This window comes from Oncorhynchus tshawytscha, linkage group LG33, assembly GCF_018296145.1.
Source record: "Oncorhynchus tshawytscha isolate Ot180627B linkage group LG33, Otsh_v2.0, whole genome shotgun sequence".
Taxonomy (NCBI): Eukaryota; Metazoa; Chordata; class Actinopteri; order Salmoniformes; family Salmonidae; genus Oncorhynchus; species Oncorhynchus tshawytscha.
The window spans coordinates 1,362,011-1,386,331 of record NC_056461.1 but is presented as its reverse complement, the minus strand read 5'-3'; the positions used below and the strand labels follow the sequence as shown (position 1 = coordinate 1,386,331).

General features: G+C 42.1%; 1 pseudogene; it reads left to right on the top strand.

The window, feature by feature from the left end:
• LOC112244573 overlaps positions 1-23,488 on the top strand; it is a 34,029-nt pseudogene extending 10,541 nt beyond the window's left edge.
• Positions 23,489-24,321: the final 833 nt, after the last annotated feature.

Sequence of the window (24,321 nt, the reverse complement as noted above, 5' to 3'; positions counted from 1 at the left end):
TACTAAGTGTACCACCTTACTAACTGTACCACCTTACTAACTGTACCTTACTAACTGTACTAACTGTACCACCTTACTAACTGTACCACCTTAATAACTGTACCACCTTACTAACTGTACCACCTTACTAACTGTACCACCTTACTAACAGTACCACCTTACTAACTGTGCCACCTTACTAACTGTGCCACCTTACTAAGTGTACCACCTTACTAACAGTACCACCTTACTAACTGTGCCACCTTACTAACTGTGCCACCTTACTAACTGTACCACCTTACTAACTGTACCACCTTACTAACTGTACCACCTTACTAAGTGTACCACCTTACTAACTGTACCACCTTACTAACTGTACCACCTTACTAACTGTACCACCTTACTAACTGTACCACCTTACTAACTGTACCACCTTACTAACTGTACCACCTTACTAACTGTACCACCTTACTAACTGTACCACCTTACTAACTGTGCCACCTTACTAAACTGTGTACTAAGTGTATCTTACTAACACCTTACTAACTGTACCACCTTACTAACTGTACCACCTTACTAAGTGTGTACCACCTTACTAACTGTACCACCTTACTAACTGTACCACCTTACTAACTGTACCACCTTACTAACTGTACCACCTTACTAACTGTACCACCTTACTAACTGTGCCACCTTACTAAGTGTACCACCTTACTAACTGTACCACCTTACTAACTGTACCACCTTACTAACTGTACCACCTTACTAACTGTACCACCTTACTAACTGTACCACCTTACTAACTGTACCACCTTACTAACTGTACCACCTTACTAACTGTACCACCTTACTAACTGTACCACCTTACTAACTGTACCACCTTACTAACTGTACCACCTTACTAACTGTACCACCTTATCTAACTGTACCACCTTACTAAGTGTACTAACTGTACCACCTTACTAACTGTACCACCTTACTAACAGTACCACCTTACTAACTGTACCACCTTACTAACTGTACCACTTACTAACTGTACCTAACTGTACCACCTTACTAACTGTACCACCTTACTAACTGTACCACCTTACTAACTGTACCACCTTACTAAAGTACCACCTTACTAACTGTACCACCTTACTAACTGTACCACCTTACTAACTGTACCACCTTACTAACTGTACCACCTTACTAACTGTACCACCTTACTAACTGTAACTAACTGTACCACCTTACTAACTGTACCACCTTACTAACTGTACCACCTTACTAACTGTACCACCTTACTAACTGTACCCTTACTAACTGTACCACCTTACTAACTGTACCACCTTACTAACTGTACCACCTTACTAACTGTACCACCTTACTAACTGTACCACCTTACTAACTGTACCACCTTACTAACTGTACCACCTTACTAACTGTACCACTGTACCTTACTAACTGTACCACCTTACTAACTGTACCACCTTACTAACTGTACCACCTTACTAACTGTACCACCTTACTAACTGTACCACCTTACTAACTGTACCACCTGTACTAACTGTACCACCTTACTAACTGTACCACCTTACTAACTGTACCACCTTACTAACTGTACCACCACTAACTGTACCACCTAACTAACTGTACCACCTTACTAACTGTACCACCTTACTAACTGTACCACCTTACTAACTGTACCACCTTACTAACTGTACCACCTTACTAACTGTACCACCTTACTAACTGTACCATTACTACTGTACCATCTTACTGTACCACCTTACTAACTGTACCACCTTACTAACTGTACCACCTTACTAACTGTACCTTACTAACTGTACCACCTTACTAACTGTACCACCTTACTAACTGTACCACCTTACTAACTGTACCACCTTACTAACTGTACCACCTTACTAACTGTACCACCTTACTAACTGTACCACCTTACTAACTGTACCACCTTTTAACTGTACCACCTTACTAACTGTACCACCTTACTAACTTCACTAACTGTACCACCTTACTAACTGTACCATCTTACTAACTGTACCACCTTACTAACTGTACCACTGTACCACCTTACTAACTGTACCACCTTACTAACTGTACCACCTTACTAACTGTACCACCTTACTAACTGTACCACCTTACTAACTGTACCACCTTACTAACTGTACCACCTTACTAACTGTACCACCTTACTAACTGTACCATCTTACTAACTGTACCATCTTACTAACTGTACCATCTTACTAACTGTAACTGTACCACCTTACTAACTGTACCAGTACCATTTTACTAACTGTACCACTTACTAACTGTACCATCTTACTAACTGTAACTGTACCACCTACTAACTGTACCACCTTACTAACTGTACCACCTTACTAACTGTACCACCTTACTAACTGTACCACCTTACTAACTGTACCACCTTACTAACTGTACCACCTTACTAACTGTACCACTTTACTAACTGTACCACCTTACTAACTGTACCACCTTACTAACTGTACCACCTTACTAACTGTACCACCTTACTAACTGTACCACCTTACTAACTGTACCACCTTACTAACTGTACCACCTTACTAACTGTACCACCTTACTAACTGTACCATCTTACTAACTGTACCACCTTACTAACTGTACCACCTTACTAACTGTACCACCTTACTAACTGTACCACCTTACTAACTGTACCACTTACTAACTTACTAAACTGTACCACCTTACTAACTGTACCACTAACTGTACCTTACTAACTGTACCACCTTACTAACTGTACCACCTTACTAACTGTACCACCTTACTAACTGTACCATCTTACTGTACCACCTTACTAACTGTACCACCTTACTAACTGTACCACCTTACTTACTAACTGTACCATCTTACTAACTGTACCACCTTACTAACTGTACCATCTTACTAACTACTAACTGTACTAACTGTACCACCTTACTAACTGTACCACCTTACTAACTGTACCACCTTACTAACTGTACCACCTTACTAACTGTACCACCTTACTAACTGTACCATCTTACTAACTGTACCACTTTACTAAGTGTACCTTTCTAACTCTACCACCTTACTAAGTGTACCTTTCTAACTGTACCACCTTATTAACTGTACCACCTTATTAACTGTACCACCTTATTAACTGTACCACCTTACTAAGTGTACCATCTTACTAACTGTACCATCTTACTAACTGTACCACCTTACTAAGTGTACCTTTCTAACTGTACCATCTTACTAACTGTACCACTTTACTAAGTGTACCTTTCTAACTGTACCACCTTACTAAGTGTACCTTTCTAACTGTACCACCTTACTAACTGTACCACCTTACTAACTGTACCACCTTACTAACTGTACCACCTTACTAACTGTACTTTACTAACTGTACCTTTACTAACTGTACCACCTTACTAACTGTACCATCTTACTAACTGTACCATCTTACTAACTGTACCACCTTACTAACTGTACCACCTTACTAACTGTACCACCTTACTAAGTGTACCATCTTGTACCACCTTACTAAGTGTACCACCTAACTGTACCATCTTACTAACTGTACCTCTTACTAACTGTACCACCTTACTAAGTGTACCTAACTTTCTAACTGTACCACCTTACTAAGTGTACCCTAACTGTACCACCTTCTAACTGTACCACCTTACTAACTGTACCACCTTACTAACTGTACCACCTTACTAACTGTACCATCTTACTAACTGTACCATCTTACTAACTGTACCATCTTTAACTAACTGTACCATTTACTAACTGTACCACCTTACTAAGTGTACCTAACTTCTAACTGTACCATCTTACTAACTGTACCATCTTACTAAGTGTACCTTTCTAACTGTACCATCTTACTAACTGTACCATCTTACTAACTGTACCACCTTACTAAGTGTACCTTTCTAACTGTACCACCTTACTAACTGTACCACCTTACTAAGTGTACCTTTCTAACTGTACCTTTCTAACTGTACCACCTTACTAAGTGTACCTTTCTAACTGTACCTTTCTAACTGTACCATCTTACTAACTGTACCATCTTACTAACTGTACCATCTTACTAACTGTACCATCTTACTAACTGTACCATCTTACTAAATGTACCACATTACCAGGTGTACATTTCTAAATGTACCATCTTACTAAGTGTACCTTACTAACTGTACAATCTTATTAACTGTACCACCTTACTAACAGTACCACCTTACTAACGGTACCACCTTACTAACTGTACCACCTTACTAACTGTACCACCTTATTAACTGTACCACCTTACTAACTGTACCACCTTACTAACTGTACCACCTTATTAACTGTACCATCTTATTAACTGTACCACCTACCACCTTACTAACTGTACCACCTTACTAAATGTACCATCTTACTAACTGTACCATCTTACTAACTGTACCATCTTACTAACTGTACCATCTTACTAACTGTACTGTACCAGGTGTACATTTCTAAATGTACCATCTTACTAAGTGTACCTTACTAACTGTACAATCTTATTAACTGTACCACCTTACTAACGGTACCACCTTACTAACTGTACCACCTTACTAACTGTACCACCTTACTAACTGTACCATCTTATTAACTGTACCATCTTACTAACTGTACCATCTTACTAACTGTACCACCTTACTAACTGTACCACCTTACTAACTGTACCACTAACTGTTACTAACTGTACCTTACTAACTGTATAACTGTACCATACCAACTGTGTACCTAACTGTCTTACTAACTGTACCACCTTACTAACTGTACCACCTTAATAACTGTACCACCTTACTAACTGTACCACCTTACTAACTGTACCACCTTACTAACTGTACCACCTTACTAACTGTGCCACCTTACTAACTGTACCACCTTACTAAGTGTACCACCTTACTAACTGTACCACCTTACTAACTGTACCACCTTACTAACTGTACCACCTTACTAACTGTACCACCTTACTAACTGTACCACCTTACTAACTGTACCACCTTACTAACTGTACCACCTTACTAACTGTGCCACCTTACTAAGTGTACCACCTTACTAACTGTACCACCTTACTAACTGTACCATCTTACTAACTGTACCACCTTACTAACTGTACCACCTTACTAACTGTACCACCTTACTAACTGTACCATCTTACTAACTGTACCACCTTACTAACTGTACCACCTTACTAACTGTACCACCTTACTAACTGTACCACCTTACTAACTGTACCACCTTACTAACTGTACCACCTTACTAACTGTACCACCTTACTAACTGTACCATCTTACTAACTGTACCACCTTACTAACTGTACCACCTTACTAACTGTACCACCTTACTAACTGTACCACCTTTCTAACTGTACCACCTTACTAAGTGTACCACCTTACTAACTGTGCCACCTTACTAACTGTGCCACCTTACTAACTGTACCACCTTACTAACTGTACCACCTTACTAACTGTACCACCTTACTAACTGTACCACCTTACTAACTGTACCACCTTACTAACTGTACCACCTTACTAACTGTACCACCTTACTAACTGTACCACCTTACTAACTGTACCTTTACTAACTGTACCACCTTACTAACTGTACCACCTTACTAACTGTACCACCTTACTAACTGTACCACCTTACTAACTGTACCACCTTACTAACTGTACCACCTTACTAACTGTACCACCTTACTAACTGTACCACCTTAACTGTACCAACTGTACCACCTACTAACTGTACCTAATACTTACTAACTGTACCCTAACCTTACTAACTGTACCACCTTACTAACTGTACCACCTTACTAACTGTACCACCTTACTAACTGTACCACCTTACTAACTGTACCACCTTACTAACTGTACCACCTTACTAAGTGTACCTTTCTAACTGTACTAACTGTACCTTACTAACTGTACCACCTTACTAACTGTACCTTACTAACTGTACCACCTTACTAACTGTACTAACTGTACCTTACTAACTGTACCACCTTACTAACTGTACCACCTTACTAAGTGTACCACCCTTACTAACTGTACCCTAACCTTCTAACTGTACCATCTTACTAACTGTACCATCTTACTAACTGTACCATCTTACTAACTGTACCACCTTTCTAACTGTACCACCTTACTAAGTGTACGTTTCTAACTGTACCACCTTACTAAGTGTACCTTTCTAACTGTACCTTTCTAACTGTACCATCTTACTAACTGTACCATCTTACTAACTGTACCATCTTACTAACTGTACCATCTTACTAACTGTACCACCTTACTAACTGTACCACCTTACTAAGTGTAACTGTACCACCTTACTAACTGTACCACCTTACTAACTGTACCAACTGTACTAACTGTACCACCTTACTAACTGTACCACTGTACCTTACTAACTGTACCATCTTACTAACTGTACCACCTTACTAACTGTACCACCTTACTAACTGTACCACCTTACTAACTGTACACCTTACTAAGTGTACCATTACTAACTGTACCACTAACTGTACTTACTAACTGTACCACCTTACTAACTGTACCACCTTACTAACTGTACCACCTTACTAACTGTACCACCTTACTAACTGTACCACCTTACTAAGTGTACCACCTTACTAACTGTACCACCTTACTAACTGTACCACCTTACTAACTGTACCATCTTAACTGTAACTGTACCATCTTACTAACTGTACCACCTTACTAACTGTACCACCTTACTAACTGTACCACCTTACTAACTGTACCACCTTACTAACTGTACCATCTTACTAACTGTACCACCTTACCAGGTGTACCACTAACTGTACCATCTTACTAACTGTACCTTACTAACTGTATCTTATTAACTGTACCACCTTACTAACTGTACCACCTTACTAACTGTACCACCTTACTAACTGTACCACCTTACTAACTGTACCACCTTACTAACTGTACCACCTTACTAACTGTACCACCTTACTAACTGTACCACCTTACTAACTGTACCACCTTACTAACTGTACCACCTTACTAACTGTACCACCTTACTAACTGTACCTTACTAACTGTATCTTATTAACTGTACCACCTTACTAACTGTACCACCTTACTAACTGTACCACCTTACTAACTGTACCACCTTACTAACTGTACCACCTTACTAACTGTACCACCTTACTAACTGTACCACCTTACTAACTGTACCACCTTACTAACTGTACCACCTTACTAACTGTACCACCTTACTAACTGTACCACCTTACTAACTGTACCACCACCTTACTAACTGTACCACCTTACTAACTGTACCACCTTACTAACTGTACCACCTTACTAACTGTACCACCTTACTAACTGTGCCACCTTACTAACAGTACCACCTTACTAACTGTACCACCTTACTAACTGTACCACCTTACTAACTGTACCACCTTACTAACTGTACCACCTTACTAACTGTACCACCTTACTAACTGTACCACCTTACTAACTGTACCACCTTACTAACTGTACCACCTTACTAACTGTACCACCTTACTAACCTTACTGTACCACCTTACTAACTGTACCACCTTACTAACTGTACCACCTTACTAACTGTACCACCTTACTAACTGTACCACCTTACTAACTGTACCACCTTACTAACTGTACCACCTTACTAACTGTACCACCTTACTAACTGTACCACCTTACTAAGTGTACCACCTAACATGTACTAACAGTACCACCTTACTAACTGTGCCACCTTACTAACTGTACCACCTTACTAACTGTACCACCTTACTAACTGTACCATCTTACTAACTGTACCACCTTACTAACTGTACCACCTTACTAACTGTACCACCTTACTAACTGTACCACCTTTCTAAATGTACCACCTTGCTAAGTGTACCTTTCTAAATTTACCACCTTGCTAAGTGTACCATTCTAACTGTACCATCTTACTAACTGTACCACTTTACTAAGTGTACCTTTCTAAGTGTACCACTTTACTAAGTGTACCATCTTACTAACTGTACCACCTTACTAACTGTACCACCTTACTAACTGTACCACCTTTCTAACTGTACCACCTTACTAAGTGTACCATCTTACTAACTGTACCATCTTACTAACTGTACCACCTTACTAACTGTACCACCTTACTAACTGTACCACCTTACTAACTGTACCACCTTACTAACTGTACCACCTTACTAACTGTACCACCTTACTAACTGTGCCACCTTACTAACTGTACCTTTACTAACTGTACCACCTTACTAACTGTACCACCTTACTAACTGTACCACCTTACTAACTGTACCACCTTACTAACTGTACCACCTTACTAACTGTACCAACTTACTAACTGTACCACCTTACTAACTGTACCACCTTACTAACTGTACCACCTTACTAACTGTACCACCTACTAAGTGTACTAACTGTACCACCTTACTACTAACTGTGCCACCTGTTACTAACTGTACCACCTTACTAACTGTACCACCTTACTAACTGTACCACCTTACTAACTGTACCACCTTACTAACTGTACCACCTTTACTGTACCTTACTAACTGTACCACCTTACTAACTGTACCACCTTACTAACTGTACCACCTTACTAACTGTACCACCTTACTAACTGTACCACCTTACTAACTGTACCACCTTACTAACTGTACCACCTTACTAACTGTACCACCTTACTAACTGTACCACCTTACTAACTGTACCACCACCTTACTAACTGTGCCACCTTACTAACTGTACCACCTTACTAACTGTACCACCTTACTAACTGTACCACCTTACTAACTGTACCACCTTACTAACTGTACCACCTTACTAACTGTACCACCTTACTAACTGTACCACCTTACTAACTGTACCACCTTACTAACTGTACCACCTTACTAACTGTACCACCTTACTAACTGTGCCACCTTACTAACTGTACCACCTTACTAACTGTACCACCTTACTAACTGTACCACCTTACTAACTGTACCACCTTACTAACTGTACCACCTTACTAACTGTACCACCTTACTAACTGTACCACCTTACTAACTGTACCACCTTACTAACTGTACCACCTTACTAACTGTACCACCTTACTAACTGTACCACTTACTAACTGTTACCTTACTAACTGTACCACCTTACTAACTGTACCACCTTACTAACTGTACCACCTTACTAACTGTACCACCTTACTAACTGTACCACCTTACTAACTGTACCACCTTACTAACTGTACCACCTTACTAACTGTACCACTACTAACTGTACCACCTTACTAACTGTACCACCTTACTAACTGTACCACCTTACTAACTGTACCACCTTACTAACTGTACCACCTTACTAACTGTACCACCTTACTAACTGTACCACCTTACTAACTGTACCACCTTACTAACTGTACCACCTTACTAACTGTACCACCTTACTAACTGTACCACCTTACTAACTGTACCACCTTACTAACTGTACCACCTTACTAACTGTACCACCCACTGTACCACCTTACTAAACTGTACCACCTTACTAACTGTACCACCTTACTAACTGTACCACCTTACTAACTGTGCCACCTTACTAACTGTACCACCTTACTAACTGTACCATCTTACTAACTGTACCACCTTACTAACTGTACCACCTTACTAACTGTACCACCTTACTAACTGTACCACCTTACTAACTGTACCACCTTAATAACTGTACCACCTTACTAACTGTACCACCTTACTAAGTGTACCACCTTACTAACAGTACCACCTTACTAACTGTACCACCTTACTAACTGTACCACCTTACTAACTGTACCACCTTACTAACTGTACCACCTTACTAACTGTACCACCTTACTAACTGTACCACCTTACTAACTGTACCACCTTACTAACTGTACCACCTTACTAACTGTACCACCTTACTAACTGTACCACCTTACTAAGTGTACCACCTTACTAACTGTACCACCTTACTAACTGTACCACCTTACTAACTGTACCTAACTGTACCACCTTACTAACTGTACCACCTTACTAACTGTACCACCTTACTAACTGTACCACCTTACTAACTGTACCACCTTACTAACTGTACCACCTTACTAACTGTACCACCTTACTAACTGTACCACCTTACTAACTGTACCACCTTACTAACTGTACCACCTTACTAACTGTACCACCTTACTAACTGTACCACCTTACCACCTTACTAACTGTGCCACCTTACTAACTGTACCACCTTACTAACTGTGCCACCTTACTAACTGTACCACCTTACTAACTGTACCACCTTACTAACTGTACCACCTTACTAACTGTACCACCTTACTAAGTGTTTGGTTTAAGCCTTAGCTTCAGTTCTGCTCCTGTGGATAGGTCTCCCGCTGTGTGAGAGAAAACACTCCACCTCTTGTACTTATTTTCTTACGCTCCTTTATTTTCTCAGCAGGCCTGGTCTGTCTAGGGGCTTCATCATTATCTCTAATGGGTTGGGAAAGGTCAGCAGTAAAGCATTCCTTTGTCAGCATGACAGTGCTGATGGAGATTTTCAAGGAACTGGTTAAAATGATGAACTAGGCATCTTTATATTAGCAACTGTGCTATCTAGAGGCATCCACAAATAGTCTCCATGCTACTGCCTTTTTCTAGTTAGAGAAACAAACACCAGAGAGTACAAATGGACCACTCTTGTATTTACTGTCCACTATACGTTCTTTCAGTGTTATCCTAAGAGCAGAGATGAGTTATTGACAAACAGATACAGTGGTCAAGTGCTGGGATTTAAATGCTTTCAAGTCTGTCGAAGATAGAGAGCCTAGTAAATGTGTGCACACCCCTTGCACAGTTGTCACATTTTGTTGCCTTAAAATGTAATCTAAAAAGGGATTACAATTTTAAAAATCCTACAGATCTATGAAGGCTGTCTCATCGTTGTCGGTGATCAGGCCTATCACTCTTGTGTCGTCAGCGAACTTAATGATGGTGTTGGAGTCGTGTTCGGCAACGCAGTCGTGGGTGAACAAGGAGTACAGGAGGGGGGCTAAGTACATACCCCTTGAAGGGCCCCAGTGTTGAGGATCAGTGTGGCTGTCACACCTGCTCCCGCTCTTCCTCCCTCTGGTGCTCGAGGGCGCCAGACTCCCCAAAATTACGCACTCAAGCCACCTTCAATAAGCACACTTGCCTTTCCCCGTCACGTGCGTCAGCAAGCATTTCGCTACACTCACATTAACATCTGCTAACCATGTGTATGTGACAAATAAAATTTGATTTGATTGGACTCATGTGGACTCAATTGCTTGTGTAATTTCCTTCCATATACCTGTCTGTTTCCTAGCTCTGTTCAATGCTTCGGGATTGTTTGTCATATGTCCTTGTTTACCCATGTGCTGTCGTGTTCTATGTCTGTTCCTGAATAAATGTTTGACTCCCCGTACCTGCTTCTCATCCCTGGAGTCAGGTCCTGCAGTGGCAGACGTGTTGTTGCCAACCCTTGCTACCTGGGGGCTGCCTGTCAGGAAATCCAGGATCCCAGTTGCAGAGGGAGGTGTTTAGTCCCAGAGTCCTTAGCTTAGTCATGAGCTTTGTGGGCATTATGATGTTAAACGTTGAGCTGTAGTCAATGAACAGCATTCTCACATAGGTGTTCCTTTTGTCCAGGTGGGAAAGTGCAAAGTGGAACCACATTTGCAATTTTGTTTGAGGGCTGTGGTTGGGTTTGTCAAAGCATTTTTCTTTGTCAAATATTTTTGTCTTCACTGCTAGATTTGTGATTTACCCTGTTTGAAATAGGTACACATGACTGCTTGATTGTCATCCATAGTATTGCTTTCCTTCTATAACAACTCCATCTCCACTCTGACAGAGGTCCCCTCCTGGATGTACCGTCATAAGAAAACTGTGAGCTACAGAGCCTACGACATCGGGAGCTTCCACGGCACCAACTTCAGTATCTCCTTTTTTCCTGCTCTCACTGAAGCCCAAAGGCCCTCTCTTCCAGCTGAGGCGACCCAGGGAGGACGGAGAAGTAGGCAAGGGGAGAGTCCTTCCCTGACCGAAAGCCATGCACTGACGTTGCCCATCGTCGTGACCACGGGCAAGAAGCAACTTCTCCAAATCGAGGTCCAGTATGGACGAGTGTTCTTTGGGCACACCGGCCTGCGCTACGGAATAAGCGAGGTGCCTGAGGTGGAGGTGCACAATGGAGACCTGGCCTATGTAGGTGTCTCCCCGGGGAGGAAAAGGAGACGCAGGCATGGGAAGGACACTTCAAGGGCTGTCCGCAGGACCTGCGTCTGAACGGGGTGCATCTGGACATGGATGTGTGGAACAGCACACTAAATAACTGTACATCCCCACCAATGCTGAGAATTAACCTATTAACATATTAACCTCTCTGCGCACAGAACCCGGTGATTGCTACATAAATAGTCATATTAAACATTCATGAAAATACAAGTGTCTTACATGTTTCGAAAGCCTAGAATCTTGCTAATCCAACTGCGTTGTCAGATTGAAAAAATGATTTACTGCGAAAGAATACGATGCGATTATCTGAGGATAGAGTCCCATAAAAACAACTATTTCAACCAGCACAGGCGTAACAAAATCACAAACTGCAATAAAATAAATTGTTTACCTTTGACGATCTTCCTCTGTTTGCAATCCTAATGTTCATTGTTATACAATGAATGGTCTTTTGTTTGATAAAATCCAATTTTATAGCCGAACACGAAACATTTTGTGAACCGCTTGTGTCGTGAATTCCATCTCATTCTATTTTCGACGACACATTAGAGGTAAATACACACACAAAACATGACTTTTCCAGCCATGTTTGGTTTCATTGCAATCAACTGGTTTGTTTGTAACACAACCAAACCTGATGGGTCATTTCGCGGGACGTATTGACTGAAAGAAACCGATTTGAAGACATCAAGTAATGACATCATTGTGCACCAATGATAAGACCGCTGTTTCGTTGATTGACTGTATTTTAACCCAATGACCACTGATCGTCTTGAAATCTAGCTGGGTAGATAGCCAATGAGCTGAGGTAAACGGCAATATGTAATGTTTATGTGTTGGAAGACCAACCCATGTAGTAACCTCCAGTGTAAAGAGGTTCATTCGCCATTGACGATTCATACCGGAAGGACCAACGCTTGTTACGCACAGCATTGTTTTGGTAAAGCGCATATTCAGCTGTTTAAATATCAATCAGTATGGCGACTAAGTCAGGGAAAGCTAAATCTAAGTATAGATATACAGATGTACACACAAATTGATCGACGACGATTCATTTAGCGATTCCCAAATGGAGGAATATTTTTTGAAGGGAGAGGACATTGTTTTGGACTGGTAAGTTCTTCTCATGCTAATGCCGTTGTTTGAAATTAATAATATAAAATATTAGTTGTGAAATGAAATAGCCTATTTGAGGCTGTTGAGGGGAGGGCAGGCCCACAACAATGGCCAAAGTGAAATGGAGACAGTAGATACAGCTGGTCTGTTGTAATATAAAGACAGTAGATCTAGCTGGTCTGTCATAATATAATAGAGACAGTAGATCTAGCTGAAATGTCATAATATAAATGAGACAGTAGATCTAGCAGGTCTATAATAATATATTCAACCTTATGTTCCCTGTACTCTATATATATCTGTTTATTATATTTGTTTATACAGGGCTCATATGTGAAAATATTCTAACTGAACATTTTCTTTCACAGTGACACTGACTCCGAATGGGAGCCCCCAGTGCCAAGGTGTCCATCCCCCACTGAAGCTGGTTCATCCAGCTCCTGCCACAAGTGGTGTTCATCTGCCCAAATGTATTTCTGCAGGCATAGATGTGCCTTAGGGCCAAAAGGGCACAGCATGGAGGCGTCGCTGTGTTCTTTGCAAAATGAAGTCCTCCATCACCTGCACCACATGCTTGGTGACCCTCTGCTTTACAGCAGAAGAGACTGCTATGGCACCTGGCATCAGCAGCATAATATTGTGTAGAGGACTGAGGGTCTTCCAAATATTGAAAGTGTTATTTTGTAAATGTCTATTTATTTTTCTTGTTTTTTCTCAATTTTTTGAGGGGGTGTGTTAGAATACCATTTTGGTATTTTGTATATAGTTATTCCATTCAAAATGTATAACTTCACCAATTTGGCCACTTGGGTACATTTGGGCTACTTGTGTGGGACACCTGGGTGACTTCATGATAAATGTCATGTAGCACACTCATTTTGGAAGTTATCATTCTGAAACTTTGCACAAGTACTGTTGCCCTCTTGTATTTTTCACTGAAATTGTCCCCATCATCCTATCTGAATGTTTGTTTTATCTTGTTCACTTTAAAGATACAACAATAAAAATAAAAAACGTATGTTTTTTTTCATTGTATTATCTAAACCAGATCTATTGTGTTATATTCTCCTACATTCAGTTCACATTTACACAAACGTCAGAGATGGCGTTTGTCCGGCGCCGACAGAGATGGCCGCCTCGCTTCGCGTTCCTAGGAAACTATGCAGTTTTTTTTTTTTTTTACGTGTTATTTCTTACACTAGTACCCCAGGTCATCTTAGGTTTCTTTACATACAGCCGACAAGAACTACTGAATATAAGATCAGCGTCAACTCACCATCAGTACGACCAAGAATATGTTTTTCGCGATGCGGATCCTGAGTTCTGCCTTACAACCAGTGTAACCGAGTGGATCACATGCAGCGACCAAAAAAAAAAAACCTGGGGCCCCACAAGGGTGCGTTCTGAGCCCCCTCCTGTACTCCCTGTTCACCCACGACTGCGTGGCCATGCACGCTCCAACTCAATCATCAAGTTTGACACAACAGTGGTAGGCTTGATTACCAACAACGAGAGACGGCCTACAGGGAGGAGGTGAGGGCCCTCGGAGTGTGGTGTCAGGAAAATAACCTCACACTCAACGTCAACAAAACTAAGGAGATGATTGTGGACTTCAGGAAACAGCAGAGGGAACACCCCCATCCACATCGATGGAACAGTAGTGGAGAGGGTAGCAAGTTTTAAGTTCCTCGGCATACACATCACAGACAAACTGAATTGGTCCACTCACACAGACAGCATCGTGAGGAAGGCGCAGCAGCGCCATCTTCAACCTCAGGAGGCTGAAGAAATTCGGCTTGTCACCAAAAGCACTCACAAACTTCTACAGATGCACATCGAGAGCATCCTGGCGGGCTGTATCACCGCCTGGTATGGCAACTGCACCGCCCTCAACCGTAAGGCTCTCCAGAGGGTAGTGAGGTCTGCACAACGCATCACCGGGGCAAACTACCTGCCCTCCAGGACACCTACACCACCCGATGCTACAGGAAGGCCATAAAGATCATCAAGGACATCAACCACCCGAGCCACTGCCTGTTCACCCCGCTGTCATCCAGAAGGCGAGGTCAGTACAGGTGCATCAAAGCTGGGACCGAGAGACTGAAAAACAGCTTCTATCTCAAGGCCATCAGACTGTTAAACAGCCACCACTAACATTGAGTGGCTACTGCCAACACACTGTCAATGACACTGACTCTACTCCAGCCACTTTAATCATGGGAATTGATGGGAAATTATGTAAATATATCACTAGCCACTTTAAACAATGCTACCTTATATAATGTTACTTACCCTACATTGTTCATCTCATATGCATACGTTGATACTGTACTCTATATCATCGACTGCATCCTTATGTAATACATGTATCACTAGCCACTTTAACTATGCCACTTGGTTTACATACTTATCTCATATGTATATACTGTACTCGATATCATCTACTGTATCTTGCCTATGCTGCTCTGTACCATCACTCATTCATATATCCTTATGTACATATTCTTTATCCCCTTACACTGTGTATAAGACAGTAGTTTTTTTGGAATTGTTAGTTAGATTACTTGCTCGTTATTACTGCATTGTCGGAACTAGAAGCACAAGCATTTCGCTACACTCGCATTAACATCTGCTAACCATGTGTATGTGACAAATAAAATTTGATTTGATTTGATTTGATTTCTTTCAAATGGTACCAAGAATATGCATATCCTTGGTTCTGTGCCTGAGCTACAGGCGGTTAGATTTGGGTATGTCTTCAGGCGTAAATTGAAAAAAGTAGGGGGTAGCTCTAAGAGGTTTTAATATTCCATACTGACCTATGATTATCAACATTAGAGTGAAATATTTACAGACATTAGGCATAGGCAGTAAATGTAAATAATGTCAACTGTATCAAAATTCAGATGAATAATAAAATGGAAAGACATGGTCAGTAGCAAATGAAGACAAGTCAGTGGGTGTGACTGGGCTATAATGGACTAAATGTTGTTTTGGTCTAAAGGCGGAGTATTGCCAGAACGGAGGAGAGTGTACTACTACATGGAATTACTTTGTGTGTTTGTGTTGCTTTCACCAGGAAGACCTGCGAGACACGTGTCAATGGTGGCCATTGTGTGGACCTGGCTGACGGATATGAGTGTGAGTAAATATTAAGCAAATTCTTAGGTTGAAAGAAAATAACTCAAGACTAGCAAAACTTCTTAGGGTGCTGACAGTGCATGGTGGACGGGGTCAGTGTTGCCAACTAATTTTCAGGGTTAGTTACTAAGAGGCAGGTTGATTTGTTGCTAAAAGTTGCTAAATGACGTTGTGATGTCATTGTGTGATAACGTAAGTCTACGTCATTACGGAGAATACACAATAACGTTGCTCAAATTGACTGGCCAATCTCGACAAAAAATATGATTTTACATTTGTTCAGGTACAGACTCCGACTCTTTTCTGTACTTCTGGCTGTACAATTTTGACTGAGACATGTTGATTGATGTTGTAAGTTCAAGCATTCGTGACCAACTATATTCATTGGGTTTGGCAAGTCGAACCCGTACAATGATTTGCAATTTGTTGAAATTGCTGCTGGCCTTCTGCTGCCTGTGCACGAGCTGAGCGCCTGCTGCTGACGTCACTCACAATGTATTTTTGCAGCCAGGTGTGTGTGACAGAGAAAATAGTTTTGTGTCATTTAGAGGGAAAATGCATGCATTTTAGTGTTTGAGTCACTGTTCAAAAGTTGCTAAAAGTTCCAAATACATTTTTAAAAGTAGCAAAATTTGTTGCTAGGTGCTGTTTGAAATAGAAGTTGCCAGGATAGTCTGAAAAGTAAATAAAATTGCTAAGTTGGCATCACTGGACGGGGTGGGGAACGAAACAACAGCAGGACCAGCTAACTTGCCCACTAGCTAGCTAGGTGGCTAATACTATCAGTTTACAGAGTTACGTTTAACAATAAAAATGATTGTTAATCCATTTTTGGATTAACAATTGCTGTTGTATGTAATTACGTTTGTATGCATGATTAGGGTTTTATAGTGATATTCTTTTGTTTATTTTGTTGCTATTATCACCACCGACTTTCGCATAGACTGTGTGCTGTCGCCTTGTGTGTGACTAGGGTGACAAGTAGTGTACTAGGGGAGTACTCTGCAATATTCTGCTGGCTGTCAGAAAAGCGCTTTAGGGTTTCTTCACATTTGCTTTCTTGCAAAAGCCTTAAAAATAAATAAAAATGTGTGTATCTGTCTTTGCATGAATGAAACAATTCCCACACGCACAAAATGTATATTAGATAGGTTTATTAGTATATTATATAACGTAAACTCACTCACTTTTGTACATCGCCTGGTCTGTACAATTTACCTTATTTTAGCGCCCCAAAAACGTAATGTCAATACCATTATAAAGCACAATTTCTCCCCTTTCCAACAAAATCAATGACATGAGCTCCCGCTGCCCGTTTCTGCATAATTCAAGAAGGCAATGAGCTCCGTCGAGTCTTTTTAAAAATGGCGGGTGGGGAAGAAAAACTCATGAGAAGGACAGATATCGTGTGGGAAAACTTATTTTTTTCACTCGATCTGTCCAATTTATCACCTTATTGCCTCTAAAATGTAAATAAAACACGATAAAGAGTTTATATAATGTGTCATTACATACCTATTTGAAGGTTTGTGTTGAATTTGAATCGGGCATTTAGTGCGGTGCTAAAGTGATCTTCAGAAGTGAACAGCGGCTTTGAGAGTCATGATGCTTGCAGTGATGAAGGAAAAAATGAGTCGGTATCCCCCTTACCCCCGTCACTGTCCATTTCTTGTTTTTAAATGATGAGAGAAGTGCTACACCTGGTGGAGAGAGATTTTAAGACAGAAATAGTTGCTTTAAGTGTGCTGTAAGTTACGGCATCACACGTCATGATGTAACAGAGGGTCCGTTTTTTTCAACTTTTCTCCAATACTATAGAGCCATGCTGATCAACGCTTGAATAGAAACGTAGTTCACACCCCCGATTTTGAAGTCAAAACAGTCACTACAGTCCCATTAGTTTTCTTTGCAGCCTCGTTTGAATGTCGCGGTTGTGCACATTTGTACGGAATGGAGTGAGTTTACGTTATATAGTGAGTTTTTTGTTGTCTAATGTCTAACCTGTCTGTTAACCCTCAGGTGTGACCAACACTACCTTCGAGATCAACCCAGTGCAGCTCAGTGCAGAGGGTTCCCTGGTCTTGCCGCTGACCCAAGTACCTGGAGCTCTGCACCCGCTCAGAGAAGACTGTGCTGTTCTGAAGCTCCTGCTGATGGGACTGCTGGACTCCTCGATCCTTGTTGAGATCCATGGGAGGCTCAGTGTGGAGGTGCTGACCTTCTCTGACGTGCGCCATGGGGCCGATGGCACCGCTTGCACATATCCATGCCCGAACAGCGAGACTTCCCACTGGGTTATCACCGTGGATGGCATCACCGACTCCAGCAGCACCCCTGAGGAGGCGGGTGTCCTGCACTTCCTCAACGAGGTAGGGGCAGAGGTTGCTATCGGCGAGAGCTTCTTGGGCTGCCTGGGCGCCATGCGAGTCGCTGGGGTCTATCTACCATTTGTGGATGCCCAACACCCGCTGCAGCCTGCCCGCTTCCACAGAACAGGCGACAAGGATATCCAAACGGATTGTATGAGTGCTGATGTATGCCATTTGGACCACTGCCGGAACGGAGCTTCGTGCAAGGATCTCTTTAACAAGTTTGACTGAGTATGCAAGCCGGGTTGGGAGGGAGTGCAGTGCGAGGTGCACACAGATGAGTGCGTGTCCGGGCCCTGCGTCTATTGCATCTGCACTGATGAGTTGGCAGGTTTCAAGTGCGCATGTGACCCGGGGTTCGGGGGTGATACCTGCGAGGAGGACCTGAATAAGTGCGAGGAACACAGCTGTGAAAACGGGGGCACCTGTGTGGATGTGAGTGCACAGATTACTTTGCCGGCCCACTCTGCCAGTGAGGAGCCTCTTTATGCCAACCAATTAGTGTCACAGTAAGTGGTCAGGGACCATTGATGTGGAATAATAGATTCTCACATCATTTGTATCTAGCTAGCACATATTTAGGTTTTATACCAAGTTTTATATTGAGTTGCTTAACCTATCATATCAAATACAGCATACCTAATTGAAGTGAAAAACAGATATTATAAATATAAGTTGCATGATTCAATATTTTTTGATGAACAGGAACCCTTCACTAGAATACCTATTGTGGACATTGGGTAGTTTTCAAGGCTTTGAGTCACCATTGTGAAGAGGGTGTAATTCTGTACATTACCCACAGGTGGACCTACCTGCCATTGATGTGCGAAGAGGATAGTCAGTGTGAAAATGGAATCTGCCATGACGGGCTGTGGGGGGCCAAATGTTTCTGTGTGCCCGGTTTCGCAGGGGAGAGGTAAGTTCTCGGAGCTCCTCTCAATAGAGAGCGACACATTTTAAATTTGTATGCACAAAATAACACAGCTGTTTACAAATCAGCCATTACAGTGTACCACAGTTTGGGAAACACTGCTTGGTATGGTACTGTAGGGATGGATACCAGAATATATATATATATATATAAATATAATTATTGGCACCTTTGATAAAGATTAGCAAAAAATACTATAAAATAAATAATACATACTGAGCTATATTGTATGCTCAAAATAATGGGGAAATCATATTATTTTATACTAATACAATTTCTTAGAGAAAGACATACATTTTTTATATTTTTTTTACCCAATTTAGTGGGATCCAATTGGTAGTTACAGTCTCGTCTCATCGCTGCAGCTCCCGTACGGACTCGGGAGAGGCGAAGGTCGAGAGCCGTGTGTCCCCCGAAACCCAACCAAGCTGCACTGCTTCTTGACACAATGCCCACTTAACCCGGAAGCCAGGCACACCAATGTGTCGGAGGAAACGCTGTACACCTGGCGACCTTGTCAGTGTGCGCTGCGCCCGGCCCGCCACAGGAGTCGCTAGTGCTCGATGGAACAAGGACATCCCTGCCGGCCAAACCCTCCCCTAACCCGGACGACGCTGGCCAATTGTGTGCCGCTCCATGGGTCTCCCGGTCGCGGCCGGCTGCGACAGAGCCTGGACTCGAACCCAGAATCTCTAGTGGCACAGCTAGCACTAACAAAATCTTTTAAAAAATAGTGGTCAAAATTATTGGCACCCTTTCCTTGTGAGGATAACAACACTGAAACTTTTTCTAAAATGTTTTATGAGGTTGGAGAACACATTGAGAGGGATCCTAGACCCTTCCTCCATACAGAATCTTTCCAGATCCTTGATATCCTTTGTCTGCTCTTATGTTCCCGTACGTGGAAATGGTTTCCATGGTTTGGTTTTCTTTAAACAGCCACTACAAACTTCAGCAAACTTTAGTTTCCGCTATCAAAAAATATACCCCACAATGCACTGCCCTCTTCAATTCAAACCATACGTTTTCAATGGGGTTAAAGTCTGGAGAAAAATATTGATTTCTTTGCGGATTTTGATTAGTGCTTGCGGTTATTGTCTTGCTAGATGATTTTCATGTCATGTCATCTGACCATAGCACCGTCGGGAGTTTAAAAAACGGCATTGGCACTTCCAGCACAGACAAATGATATCAAGGATCTGGGAAGATTCTGTATGGAGGAATGGTCTAAGATCCCTCCCAACGTGTTCTCCAATCTCATAAAACATTTTAGAAAAAGGTTCAGTGCCATTATCATTGAAAGGTGAAGTATTGAAAGGCATTGGAAATTATGACCCACTACAGTACCTTTTTGAGAGAAGAAAAGTATTACTTGTTAAACAATATCTCGTTCTCTGAGCAATTGTATTAGAATAAAATAATTTCCCAACAATATACAAAAGGTATTTGAATAATTTATTTTATACAGTAATTTTCACAAATTTTTATCAAGGGTGTCAATCATTTCAGACCCCACTGTATATCATAACCGCCATCGATAAAAGACAGTACTGTGCAGCCGTCATCATCGACCTTGCCAAGGCTTTCGACTCTGTCAATCACCATATTCTTATCGGCAGACTCAGTAGCCTCGGTTTTTCGGATGACTGCCTTGCCTGGTTCACCAATTACTTTGCAGACAGAGTTCAATCCTCGGGCTGACTCTTTTCTCTGTATATATCAATGATGTTGCTCTTGCTGCGGGCGATTCCCTGATCCACCTCAACGCAGACGACACCATTCTATATACTTCCGGCCCGTCCTTGGACACTGTGCTATTCTAACCTCCAAACGAGCTTCAATGCCATACAGGACTCCTTCCGTGGCCTCCAACTGCTCTTAAACGCTAGTAAAACCAAATGCATGCTTTTCAACCGTTCGCTGCCTGCACCCGCACGCCTGACCAGCATCACCACCCTGGATGGTTCCGACCTTGAATATGTGGACATCTATAAGTACCTAGGTGTCTGGCTAGACTGTAAACTCTCCTTCCAGACTCATATCAAACATCTCCAATCGAAAATCAAATCAAGAGTCGGCTTTCTATTCCGCAACAAAGCCTCCTTCACTCACGCCGCCAAACTTACCCTAGTAAAACTGACTATCCTACCGATCCTCGACTTCGGCGATGTCATCTACAAAATTGCTTCCAACACTCTACTCAGCAAACTGGATGCAGTTTATCACAGTGCCATCCGTTTTGTCACTAAAGCACCTTATACCACTCACCACTGCGACTTGTATGCTCTAGTCGGCTGGCCCTCGCTACATATTCGTCGCCAGACCCACTGGCTCCAGGTCATCTACAAGTCCATGCTAGGTAAAGCTCCGCCTTATCTCAGTTCACTGGTCACGATGGCAACACCCATCCGTAGCACGCGCTCCAGCAGGTGTATCTCACTGATCATCCCTAAAGCCAACACCTCATTTGGCCGCCTTTCGTTCCAGTTCTCTGCTGCCTGTGACTGGAACGAATTGAAAAATCGCTGAAGTTGGAGACTTTTATCTCCCTCACCAACTTCAAACATCTGCTATCTGAGCAGCTAACCGATCGCTGCAGCTGTACATAGTCTATCGGTAAATAGCCCACCCATTTTTACCTACCTCATTCCCATACTGTTTTTATTTATTTACTTTTCTGCTCTTTTGCACACCAATATCTCTACCTGTACATGACCATCTGATCATTTATCACTCCAGTGTTAATCTGCAAAATTGTAATTATTCGCCTACTTCCTCATGCCTTTTGCACACAATGTATATAGACTCCCCTTTTTTTCCTACTGTGTTATTGACTTGTTAATTGTTTACTCCATGTGTAACTCTGTGTTGTCTGTTCACACTGCTATGCTTTATCTTGGCCAGGTCGCAGTTGCAAATGAGAACTTGTTCTCAACTAGCCTACCTGGTTAAATAAAGGTGAAATAAAATAAAATGAATATCATGCTTGTTCTGTCTGTTTAAAATGTCCTCATTGTGTTTTCCTCCTCAGGCGTGAAACAGAGATAAAGTCTAACCCCTGTCGGAATGGTGGATCCTGTATCGATCGACTCAATATGTTCTGGTGTGTGTGCCTACCTGGCTACAGCGGCCCATTCTGCCATACAAAAGTAAGAACTATTGACTTCTTCATTCTTCTCCTCCTCTTCCAAGTCATTTCATCGTCTATGTATACACAATAAAAAAATATTTAATTATTAGTAAACATTAGTAAACAACAAATATTATTGTCTTTCCAATGCATTTATAGTTATTCATTCAAATCTCTGGATTTATATTGGTTTATTCATGAAGACTATTAAGATATGTAATGTATATTTTTAGCATTACGGTAATTTTAAAATTAGTCACTCATCACTGACATTTCTCCCTTGGTTCCTTGCTTGTTTTCTCCTTGCAGTAACAGCCCCAGAAAGAGCGGGTGCCGTGGCTGGTGATAGCCATCCCCCTGGTGTGCCTTGGTGCTCTGCTAGCAGTCATCACCTCACCTTGATGGTGTTCACAGCCCGCAAGAAGCGCCAGTCGGGGGGATCCTACAGCCCCAGCGCTCAGGAGGTGGCCGGGGGGCGCCTGGAAACGGACAGCATGCTTAATGTCCCCCCTGAGGGGAAACTCATCTGATCAGTCTAGATCTGATCCAAGAACTGTGCTCGGGACATGTGGCTAGGCTGCGTCACGCAAAAATCTGCAAAAGCTCATCTGAGAGCACAGCACTGCTGGCAGGTGCGCAAGACTCACTGAGACAATAGACTCTATAGTCGGTCTAGCTCGCTGGAGGGAGACACAGGGGAGACGACATGAGCTGCTGCCCCCTGCTGGATGAATATGTTACTGGCCCAGTGGTGCCGTATTTTTGTGTTTTGTTTGCCCTAATCTTATGTGTGAGTAGTTTGGAGGATCTTGGGGAGGGAGTAGAGGTTGGAGAAGTGGGGGTGGGCAGTGCGGGGTGGTTGGTAAAGAATTGAGTTGGATGTCTGAAGGAGCATCCCGGTTGGTGGTGGGGGCGTTCCAACGTCATTGAAAGACTGGGCGGGAAGTCAAAGGTCCAAGGACAACCTTTGGTCTCCGATAGACAGAGGAGGCTCCAGTGTAACACTGGCATATGCCATTCGATCGAGCGTTGAAGATGGACTGGATGGACTTTTCTTTTTTAAGAAATACATGAACAGTGGGCACCCACTACCCCCACCCTTACACTTTTTGGTTCATGTTTGAAAAACATTTTTACTCTAGGTAGGGCAACAATCTTAAAGGGGAGGTTCAGTATTTTACAGTCTATGGTTCAAGAGAAACTGTAATCCATGGTTCTTTAAACAGCCACTACAAACGTCAGCTAACTTTAGTCTCTGCTAGCAAACAATATACCCCATGATGCACTGCCTGGTAAGGACATGTTTCCTCCCCCCAAAACTCTGCTCCTAAGACTCATTTATCCTCAATGTGTGAAATTGTGG